The following is an 11,562-nucleotide window of genomic DNA, read 5'->3' as shown; positions in this document are numbered from 1 at the left end:
ACCAGAAGATTCTGTCCTTCAGCCTTCTATGTCAGAATATTTTGGAGCCATCAACTTCAAATAATTTACTACAATCTTTAATTGAATTCCGACAATCAGAGATTAATGATCAGTCACCTCAGCGGCAACCGTCTACATCAAAAGTTGTTCCAGAGCCTATTCAAAAACCATCTGCAGTTACTGATTTACAGCCACCTACATCAACCAACGCTGATGTACTGGCAACAATAGCATCTGAAAAACCAAGGAATGACAAAAAACATATTCGCCCCTCCGATATTTTGCCTATTCCTAAAAAAAAGGACCCTATGACAAGAAAAAGTAAGGGGAAAAAATCAGAAATAATAACTAGCACACCTGTTAAAGACGCCTTGGAGGAGGAAGTAAAAAAGCGCGAAGGAAACAAAAATAATAAAGGCAAAAGAAATGTCTTTGAAACCAAAACACAAACAGGGCCTAAAAATAAAAAAATAAAAACTTCGTTTGAAAAAAAATATGAAATTAGAGAAACTCTAAAAAGCGCTGAAACAGAAGATGTCATTTGTCCTAGTTGTGAGGAATTATTTTTGGAAACTCCGAACGATGATTGGGTTCAGTGCAATTATTGCCAGGAATGGTGGCATGAAGATTGTTCTCCTTATGAAGGCGTTGGTGCATTTAAATGTGACCATTGTGTTTAAGCCAAAGTTTTAAGTAGTTGCTATTAGCAAGTTCTAATGTTTCATTATTTTTTGTTATTATTTGTTCAGGAGTTATTTAGTTTAAGTTGTTTTCTATTAGCTATAAGTTCGTATGTTGTGAAATATTTTTTAGTTTTTGTTAAATGCAATGTTAAATTGACAATAAAAAGAAGTTTCATTTTAAAAATAAGGTGCGTACATATGCCCCACGGCATGCGTGCTTTTGCCCCCCTACTGGGGCAAAAGAACGCAATTGACATTTTGTCATATTTTTTTTTAACATTAAAACCATTTACATTTAAATTTTTTCCATCAGATATTTTATAGTACTGACTTGAAGCTTTCATCCATTTGTGTTTTATTATTTTTTTTAATTAAGGTGGAAACTAGGGGAGTTCAAACATTAACTGCGTGCTTTTGCCCCACTTTACTCTAATTGGTTTACCCCTATTTCTTATTTGTTATTTTATTATATATATAAATATATATTTCATTATATATTTTATATATATATTTAATTTTTCGGGCATCTAAAAAACATTAGACCACTTCTACGCTTTGTAAAACAACGAACAATAAGTCGACATTTTAATATAATAGATTATAATAATTTGCCAGTCCACTGAGTCCACCCGGTACAACTACTAATAAAACGCTCGCACATCAAAACGATTTAAACTCTACTCACTGTGTAACCCAACAGATTCGATTGTTGGAGCGTCGCCCGGCAAATGAAGTGAGGGGCGGTGAATAGGCTATTCGGCGCGTGGAGCCCAGTGAAGCAACTTGTATTTTATTCAGTAAACTTTGTCAGCGGTAACAACTAAGTGTAGGGTTGTGTTCGATGCGAGTGAAAAAAAGTTAGCCATTTTAAATAAAGATACATACCCGCGAACTTCAGAGATAATAGAAAAATGTTTTTATATAGATGACTTACTCATTAGTGTAAATTCTAAAGAAGAAGCAAAGCAAATCTATCATGAAATTTTCTAAAATTTTATCAAGCGCAAAATTTGAAATACATAAGTGGTCCTCAAATAATTCAGAAATTTTAAATTACATTTTATTCAATACCGATATTAAAGATGAAAATTTAATATTATTTCAAAAAGAAAAAGAAAACTCTAGGTATCCGATGGGATACAAATAACGACAATCTAAAATATTTTATTGATATTAACATTAATGAAAATAAAGTCACAAAACGCGTGATACTTTCTGTTATATCGCAGATCTTTGATCCGCTGGGATTAATAGGTCCTGCAATAATCAGAGCCAAACTAATCATTCAGAAGCTCTGGCAACTTAATTTGGATTGGGACACGGAAGTTCCTCCAGACATAAAAAATCACTGGTTAAAATTTTATTCTGAAATAAATTTCTTAAACGAAATAGTAATCGACCGTCATGTTTTATTGCCAGATGCTAAAGAAATTGAACTTGGCTTTAGTGACAGCTCTGAAAAGGCATACGGTGGGTGTGTCTATATAAAATCTATGTGAAATAGAGAAACCATTGTTAGACTTTTAACCGCCAATTAAGTCACGCGTAGCCCCGTTAAAAAGTCTGTCACTGCCTCGTTTACAAATATTAGCTGCTGATTAACTTTATTAGCCGAACTAATGCATAAAGTTAAAAACACCCTTGACATTCATATTTATAAGTCTTTTTATTTTGCAGACTCTACTGGCTAGTCATCTCTAACTCATTGATTTCGTTTGTATGTATCTCGTATTTTAAATCTGGCAACATGGCTAACACAAATGTGAAGGTGCGTGGCCACAAGGACGATCTCGCTCTCTTTTGTAACCAGCCATCGGCCATGATAGATAGTTTAGGGTTTACTAGAAAATACAGTCCATTTTGCTTACAATAATTAGTTTCCTTTCATCAAGAGACAATAAATAGGGTTTGAAATAGCAACCCCTCAATATTGGTCATTCGAGACGAATTTATTGCTAGGTTTCCACGGTGTTTTGTGGAAAATTAGGTAAAGCCGGGAACACATTGTTCTGATGCTACACCACACCACGCTATGCCATGCCATCCGACGCAACGTCAGAAGGATCTGACACCGTGGACTTTAATGCATATTTATATATTGTGTGTACACTGTTCTGATGGGAAAACGGGCAAATAACACAATGGACATTCGACACACTCCCGAAGCGACTCCGCGAGCGCCCGAACAGCGTGACCTCGACACATAACACACCGCTCGGAAATACTCGATTATGTTGAGACGAGAGAGACAACAAATCGAAAATCTTACTTACCAGAATACGTACCGAAAAAACCTTTCGAGACACTAAATTATCGGGGTTGCCAGCGCTATTATTTTACAGGTAATATACTATTTTTTTAGGTGATCGAATAGTGATACCATTCGATAACTCGTTAAAAAAAATAATTAAAAAACAAAACTAATTTCAATAGCTGTCTTATTATTCTTTTTAATATATGTTTCCTATTTAAATTGCAGTTTTCAATTGGCGCTAAGTCTTGACTCTTGACAACCCTGAAATTATTTTTTTTTATATAAAAAGACGCTGGGTGCAAAAAGGACCTGTTGTGTGAATAATCATTTTTCATAAGAAAAACTGATTGCGCAAAAAAAAACGAACAGGGGTAAAATTTTAATATTTTTTATTTTCTTTTTTCAAATGATTGAAAAATGATTGAGTCTCCGACAACGAATTTATAATAAATACGACATACATTAACTTTTGTAACTGTTTAATTTTTTAAATTTGTACAAAAAAACGGCGTTCGATAGGATAGTAAACTGTTACGCCAGGGGTAATTATTTAATATAGTCACTTTTTTTAAACGATTTAAAAAAAAATAAAATTGAAAAAATTGAAATTTTTGGTCTCCGACTATGAAATTATGATGAATACGACATTCACTATCCTATGTACCTGTCTTTTTTTTTAATCTTGAAAATGGGTAGTCCATAATATAGTAAACTGTTACTGTAACTTGTATACATTCCAGCCCTGACAAAACCCAACAACATGAATGAAAACTTGGCTCAATCTAAATACGGCTGTAATATATGATATTCTCTAAGAACCTGTCTCTTTTTCTACTTATAAATATTATTAACTAATAACTGATGCATTCCCATCCCGTCTCGGGATGGGAATGCATCAGAAGAGACGGGTGCATTCGACACAATCGTCCTTCGACATAATGGACATTCGACACAATACCCGCGAAATATTTTAAACGTTCGAGTATGATCGGTTGGGTCTTTTACACGTCAGCCAATTTTTATTCTAAATAGCTGTAGTGTTGTCATCTAACACAAAATAAGGTTAGGTATAGATAGGTATATTATTTTGTTTACATTCGAGTCGTGCTTACAATAATTAGTTTATATTTATCGATAGTTTGCCAAAAGTTATTAATTTGTGAGTTCTTCAGTATATTTGAAGCTTTAAGATATAACTACAAAGGACCTGGGATGATACTTCCTGATACTGATTAAGAAACACTATAACTAACTTTGTGTAATTTACTACTTGGTCTCCTATCCTGTGATTCTTCTTCTTAGAACATTAAACACCTGCATTATACTTATTGCGAACTGAAGAGGAATTTGTCGCCAAAAAAACGTACCATCACTTGGGAAAGTGCAAGTTTTTGATCTTGTGGAAGCATGTTTTTCATTAAAAATTGTGGCAAACAAAGTTCCATCTGACTTGCATAGGTGTGGTGATAGTGTTTATATTTACTACGTTTGACTAATAAACTTGAAAAAGTGCAATTTAGGATAATATGCTGGAGAAACTGGATGATATTTGGATTATAAACTATAGTGTGTCAGCTTAAATATAACATACTGAATCAAAAGGACTGTAATAGACTATACAGTTTTTAATTTACTTATACATACACTTATTGCTATCAAGTAATTTGTGACTAACATTATTTCTGAATTGGTGTCGTAAAAAAGTGCAATGAGTTATTAGTTAATAATATTTATAAGTAGGAAAAGAAACAGGTTCTTAGAGAATATCATATATTACAGCCGTATTTAGATTGAGCCAAGTTTTCATTCATATTGTTGGGTTTTGTCAGGGCTGGAATGTATACAAATTACAGTAACAGTTTACTATCTTATGGACTACCCATTTTCAAGATTAAAAAAAAAAGACAGGTACATAGGATAGTGAATGTCGTATTCATGATAATTTCATAGTCGGAGACCAAAAATTTCAATTTTTTCAATTTTATTTTTTTTAAAATCGTTTAAAAAAAGTGACTATATTAAATAATTACCCCTGGCGTAACAGTTTACTATCCCATCGAACGCCGTTTTTTTGTACAAATTTAAAAAATTAAACAGTTACAAAAGTTAATGTATGTCGTATTTATTATAAATTCGTTGTCGGAGACTCAATCATTTTTCAATCATTTGAATAAAGAAAATAAAAAATATTAAAATTTTACCCCTGTTCGTTTTTTTTGCGCAATCAGTTTTTCTTATGAAAAATGATTATTCACCCAACAGGTCCTTTTTGCACCCAGCGCCTTTTTATATAAAAAAAAATAATTTCAGGGTTGTCAAGAGTCAAGACTTAGCGCCAATTGAAAACTGCAATTTAAATAGGAAACATATACTAAAAAGAATAATAAGACAGCTATTGAAATTAGTTTTGTTTTTTAATTATTTTTTTTAACGAGTTATCGAATGGTATCACTATTCGAACACCTAAAAAAATAGTATATTACCTGTAAAATAATAGCGCTGGCAACCCCGATAATTTAGTGTCTCGAAAGGTTTTTTTCGGTACGTATTCTGGTAAGTAAGATTTCCGATTTGTTGTCTCTCTCGTCTCAACATAATCGAGTATTTCCGAGCGGTGTGTTATGTGTCGAGGTCACGCTGTTCGGGCGCTCGCGGAGTCGCTTCGGGAGTGTGTCGAATGTCCATTGTGTTATTTGCCCGTTTTCCCCCATCCCACGCGACTCGACACCATCCGACATGATACGATCCCCTCTTGCCTGATTTTCATCATATGATATCACGTCGCGTGGCACCGCGTAGTAAGGTGTAGTATAGTTCAGTTCAGAGATCTATTAGAATCTTTGATGTACCGCAAATAGTCCGTGTGCCGGTGTTGCTTGTATTGTCACACGACATGCATGTTTAAATCGCAAAATTTTATGTGGAAAAAGTCATAAAGTAATATTCTAAGCGATATTTAATCATTTCATTAAATAAATAAACGTTTTAAGCATTTTTTTAAGAATTTATACATTTGATTCGTAAAATTTGACTACATGCGTCCACGTACTATTTTGTTAAATGCCTGACCTTAGTCACAGCCACTCAAGCGTGAAAAGTTGCACAGGTCCGGCCTTAAAATTTATTTGTATTTAAAACTTTATTATTCGGGATTTTTGGGTCTAGTTTTATTAAGTTAGAAATTCAGGATAGTTGATAGCAAGATAATATTTAATTTAAATATAAGATTTAAGTACGTTAAATGAGTTTAACCAAAAATTTTAATTTCATAAGTGTAGTTTTTAGCGCCATCAGTCCCTTATAACAAGTCAAGTCTCTTTGCTTTGCAATATGTCAAGTTGGAATAATGTATTGACTACTGTTAACCCACTGCATAGCTTTCATCAAATAGTATTAAACAATTTTAACACTGCTTTTCCTGTTGTCAATATTAAGAAACGAAATAGAAAACCTTGATATACTAAGGGTTTACGAGTATCTGGGAAAAATATGCGCTTCCTTTTTTACATTAGGAAATACGCTATGAACAATGCAACATTTTTAAATTATTATAACGGATACCGCAAGATTTACAGAAACTCAATCAGAATGGCTAAGTGGACCTACTTTCAAAGGAGGATAAATAATTCCTCCAACAGAACATTTGACTGCATGAGTCACAGAGTGCTGCTGATGAAACTGGAGCTCTATGGTTTCAGGGGAACTGCCCTTGAGTTGTTTCGTTCCTACTTATCAAATCGTGTCCAGGCTGTCAAATTTAATGGTGGTATGTCTAAGGAACATAATATAAATGTGGGTGTTCCGCAAGGATCAGTACTTGGTCTTTTAATTTTTCTCATTTATGTGAACGATCTGCCACAACTGCAGGTAACTGGTGTGCCGATGATACCACCATCCTCTGGCACGACTCTGATGTTTCTCAAATGGAGGCCAATATACGTGCAGATTTGTTAAAAATAAAAGACTGGTGTGATGCAAATTTTTTGACATTTAATGTTTCCAAAACAAATATCCTTAAATGTAATACAAATGATATATGTTTAAGTAATGAAGCCATCAACATGCCACCGTTCAGTAAGTTTTTGGGTCTTTCCATAGACAAGTTCCTTAAATTTGAAGACCATATTGTGAATGTATGTAGAAAAGTCTCATCAGGCTGCTACGCCCTAAGGGTTATTGCCACCAGTCTTAATTTCTCCATCGCCAGATCTGCATACTTCGCGATTATCGAGTCGCACCTTCGATATGAAATTTGCTTTTGTAAAATAAACTTTTACATTAAAAATCATCTAGCTGTCTATACTTTATGCCTTTAAAAGACACAAGTTTTACTTATAAAAAAAAACACACTTTACATCCTGAACGTATTTATTAATTTGTTTGCCTCGTACTTAGTTATTATGCATATTAGGAGAGATTAGATAAAAATTAACAAAAATAAATGCTTATACTAAAAACTAAAAATCTTATACAAAACACTACATTTTAAGTATACTGGATCCTAAAACTACAGTGAGGATACTAAATACTTTTATAAATTTAACCACTCTTTTGAATCTGGCCCAAAAAGTTAATACAAATTTTGTAAATTCTGTTTTTTTGCCATTGTTCTTTAGCAGTTTCTTCCATTAAGGAAGGAAACAGTTTCTCTGTTGCCACCATGGATTCCAACTTCATCTCGCACATCAGCATATGGATTCTAAAGCATTACATTATATATACTTTATTGTGTCGCTGAAGGACAAACAGGGGCAGTAAGCTGAAAAAAACAAAACTTTAAACTTGTTTAACTAATAAAAATAGGATTTTCTTACTATGGCAAAAAAGGGACTTTTTTCCAGAGAATAGAGGAAGAAGCAGTTTTCATTGTGTTGCTGAAGGACAACAGGGGTAGTAAGCTGTAAAAAACAAAATTTTAGATTTGTTTTCTTATTAAAAACAGTGTTTTTCTTACCATAGCAAAAAAGGGTTTTTCCCAGAGAATGGTGGAAGAAGCAGTCTTTATTGTATCACTGAAGGACAACAGGGGCAGTAAGCTGTAAAAAACAAAATTTTAAACTTGTTTTATTAATAAAAATATGGTTTTCTTACTATGGCAAAAAAGGGACTTTTTTCCCAGAGAATGGAAATCATACATCAATCATAAATGTATCATATCATGTTTCAGCTAAATAATATATGGATCTTTCTTCCTCCCAAATTTTTTTAATTTTCCTCAAATATTCTATACACCACCTGACAATTCCATTACAGCAGCTCTTTTGTTAAGCTTAAATCCAAGTTTTATCAGGTATCTCCGCAAGGTTGAGACTGAGAAATGTTTGTCCCTTGCCAATAAGGTGTCTCTATGGTCAGAACCTCATTGTTTTTGTATTTAGAATACACACCTTTCCTTAGCAATTTGGCAATATCCATGTCAAGTCCCTTTGATTGTCCTGCATCTTTTCTTTTTATTCTGTCTTTAATCCTTTTTTTTACAGGCATATTGTACTATAGGGAACTCCTGTTAAAAACGCTATTTTTTGCAAAGCACTACAATCATTTGTGAACTGAGTATCATTCCTTAGATTGTTATAGATATTTAGATAAATTTGTTCTTTTAAAACTGCTTGATTTCCTCTGTAGCTTCTACTTCCCTTGCTTCTTTTTGCTTCCTCAATACTAGAAAATGAACTATCAGAACTATGTAAGTCTAAATCACTGCCCAGATCACTCTTATTGTTTTTATCACAAATGTTATTGTCTTTCTTGTACACCCACGGTCTCCATAAGGCCGCACAAACACTTTCCTCTTCATTTGCCAAATTTTCCTGCCTATTTTTCCAGGGTCGAAACATTTTAAGGTCTTTAGGTATAATACCAAAACAAATCCACAAACACAAATAAAAAAACACTGTTCCTCACAGTAAAAACTGCAAAAAATTTACAGGAATACAGGCCAAATTCTAAATTCTTTACTTTCATAAACGTGTAAAAAGCATAACCGGCAAAACACATCAAATAATAACGTCACATGGCCCCCCTCCCAACTATTAAAGGTGATAGACCCATCCAACAAGTATTTTAAAGGCGATAGACCCATCCGTAAAGATCTCTTTAAAAACACGACGAAAATAATACAAAAACGGTCCAAAAATTTATTTGGGTACGGCCCCGTAATTCTTAAATTCAGTGGGATAGAGAGAGATACACAATCACTTGCACAGCCTAAAGTAGGAATTGTCAGAACGCAGGTGTTTTATCTTTGTTTAATAGACTGGCTAAAAAGAGGTGACAAGTCTGTGAGTGCTGGAAGTGTTTAAAATATTTTGTAAGATGCTTGGATTTTAGTCCGCGGTCAATTTTTTGATATTATTTTCTTGTGATATTATTTTCTTTCTAAAAATTGACATTTTCAAAAGAAAAATAAAAAATAGTATAAAACATGGGGTTTTACGTATATTTAAAATGATTTCATAGATAGACAATATAAAATTTTGCCATTTAAACATATATATCATGCAACAATAAATATGACATAGGCGCACGGACTAGTTAGTGCGGCATCTGCGACACATCAAAGATTCTAATAGATCTCTGAACTGGACTTTAGCAGTGTGCACGCGAAGGTGGCATCATATCGATAAAATGGCAGCAAAAATTGATAAAATTTTACTAATTGAGTTGGTTCGAAAGCACGAGTGTCTTTATAATATGAAAAGCAAGCACTATAGAGACCAGAATATGAGAGGAGAAGCTTGGGAGGAAATGAACATAGCAGGTAAATAAAACTATACAAAAATTTTCTATATTTATTAATAATATATTTTTACAACTTCACTATATTCTTCCGCGTCTCACGGTTTGGGTCTGCCAAGGTACGCTGCCCTCTTGGGAGTTGAAATATTCCTTAAATTTATCTCTCACAAACATTGCCCGCTCTGTGCAATTTTGCCGAATGGGTGGTACTGAAGTAAAACAAGAATTAGACTGATTTGAATAATCATTTTCCGGTTCAAAGTCACGTTTTTGACATACCATATTATACAAACATACGGCTGCTAAAATAATATCTTGTGCTGTGTCTGGCTGAACTTCTATGTATCGAAGAAAAATTCTCCAGCGAGCAGCTAAAATCCCAAAAATGTTTTCTACGACTCTTCGAGCCCTTGACAGACGGTAGTTAAAAATTTTTTGGCTTCATCTCCGCCAAGATTTCTTCTACTATAAGGGCGCAGAAGATAATATTTAAACGGAAATGCTTTATTGCCAACTATAACGTAATTCTTCTCCATGTGCTGTTAGTTTCTCATTGGCAAGTCCATTGAACGTGTCATTAGCTAATGATTTGCCTAACAAAGAATTTGAAAAAATGGCACCATCGCTATTTTTTCCATATGCTCCTACATCGACAACAATAAACTTATAATCGGCATCAACAAGGGCTAGCAGAACTATTGAGTGGGCCCCTTTATAATTGTAATATTCAGAACCAGCTCTAATAGGACACCGTATATTAATATGTTTGCCATCTAACGCTCCTAAGCAATGCGGAAAGTTCCATAGTCATTCATAACTTTGGGCAATACCTTTCCACATTTCAGTAGTCGGTAATGGCATCACCATGGGTTTCAATACTTGCCAAATTACTTGACATACCTCTTTAAATATTTGCCGTACTGTACTGAACTCCATTCTGTAATTGAAGCCCAAAGACCTAAATGAGTTTCCGGTTGCAAGGAATCTAAAACAAAAATGTAATTTTTAATAAACTATTCATGAAGAACTTTTAGTTTTTCGACACTTGCATGGTATTTCCACCATATTTTGCTTATTTTTAAAGATTAAAATAAGCGAAATAAAAAATTGCGGTTTGTGGTTTTTGCGACACTGTGCTACTTTTTTATGAAACTAAAGATGTCATCAACAAAATTTTTATAGCCCTCTTGGTTTTTGAAACACAGGGTGAAATTGAAAATTTGCACTTTTGGTACCCCCTCGTATCTTTGTTATCTTTTAACATATCGCAAAGCTAAAAACTGATTCTTATAAAATTTTTTACATAATCTAGTGGCTAGTTAAGTTTTATTTGGGTGCATCAAATTTTAAGTTATAGACAAACCTTGTATTTTTCAAATAGGACACCCTGCATTTTTGACATTTTTGAAAAGAACATTAAAATAACTTCCCTATATATTTTACAGGTTCTTATGGCGAGTTTTGAATTCTAAAGAAAGTTAGTCAAGTTATTTATCATTGTAAAGGCAATTTAATGCTAGTTAATTTTTTTTTAAATGCAGGGTGTCCCATTTAAAAAACTGCTTTGACGCATCCAGAGAAAACTTAACTACGCCACTGGATTCTACGTAAAAAACTGTATAAGAGCCAGTTTATAGTTTTGCGATATATTAAAGAATAACAAAAATAAGAGGGGTCAGAAAATTCAATATTTTTAATTGCGCTCTATATCATTAAGAAACCAAGAGGCCTATAAAAATTTTAATAAGTTTTATAAAAAAAAGGCCAGAATCGCGAAAATCAGAACACCCTTTCTTTCAAAATAAGGGAAATACCATGCAAAAGTTTGGAAAAATGGTCACCTTGTACTGTTTAATCGTGGTACCTATTTTTAATTTGTTTTGCACA

At 33.4% G+C, this 11,562-nt stretch overlaps 1 long non-coding RNA gene across 1 annotated transcript; it reads right to left on the bottom strand.

Moving 5' to 3' along the window:
* Positions 1-7,334: 7,334 nt before the first annotated feature.
* LOC126746730 (uncharacterized) lies at positions 7,335-8,187 on the bottom strand. Its single transcript, XR_007663968.1, has 3 exons — positions 7,892-8,187; positions 7,752-7,835; positions 7,335-7,696 (listed from the first exon to the last, which is right to left on the bottom strand). It is a non-coding gene; the product is annotated as an uncharacterized LOC126746730 (long non-coding RNA).
* Between the last annotated feature and the right edge of the window lie 3,375 nt (positions 8,188-11,562).

This window comes from Anthonomus grandis, chromosome 18 (genome assembly GCF_022605725.1).
Source record: "Anthonomus grandis grandis chromosome 18, icAntGran1.3, whole genome shotgun sequence".
NCBI classification, from domain to species: Eukaryota; Metazoa; Arthropoda; class Insecta; order Coleoptera; family Curculionidae; genus Anthonomus; species Anthonomus grandis.
This window is presented reverse-complemented; position numbering and strand designations above follow the sequence as displayed.